Genomic DNA, 778 nt, shown 5'->3' with positions numbered 1-778 from the left:
TTATAAAAAATAAAAAAAAAATTTTTAAACAGTATTTTAAATTATATTAATTTCTAAATAACATACTATATTTAAAAACGTAAAAAAAATAAAAAAACGACTCGTAACCTAACCTAACCTAACGTTAACGTAAAAAAAAAACGACTCGTTAACATAAACGTAAAAAAAAAAACGACTCGTTAACGACTCGTTAACGTTAACGTAAAAAAAAAAACGACTCGTTAACTCGTTAAGTCGTTAACTCGTTATTTTTTAATAGAAATATTTCTATTAAAAAAATTATGATATTTAAATAAATTTTTATAATTTTCAATAAATTATAAACATAAATGCCCACATATAGGTGGGTCATTATAGTATTGAAATTGGGAAACAGTACAAAAAAGATTATCTTTACCCAAATATTTTAAAAGTTCTTTTGGTGGCTCACCAACTATATGACCAAATGGGTCAAAATATATTTTAAATGTATTGTTTATTTTTTTCCATGCAACCCAATGAGAACCATTTTGAGTAGAATCATTTAAATTAAATACTCCACATTCATTTTCCCATGGTGTTGTAGGTAATTCATTTAACATAAAACACCCTCTATAATTTTTTATTTTATTTCCAAAATAATTTATATCTATATTACTCAAAGGTTCAATTTTTATATTATTTTCTTTAATCCAAAACCGTGTATAAATACCTTCAAATTTTTCAATATTATTTCTAAATGTTTTTATTTCAAATTTATTCATTTTTTTAATTTTTTTTTCAATATTTTTTTTTTTCT

This window comes from Acyrthosiphon pisum, chromosome X (genome assembly GCF_005508785.2).
Source record: "Acyrthosiphon pisum isolate AL4f chromosome X, pea_aphid_22Mar2018_4r6ur, whole genome shotgun sequence".
Lineage (NCBI taxonomy): Eukaryota > Metazoa > Arthropoda > Insecta > Hemiptera > Aphididae > Acyrthosiphon > Acyrthosiphon pisum.
The sequence above is the reverse complement of the archived record's forward strand: the minus strand, read 5'-3'. Positions refer to the sequence as shown.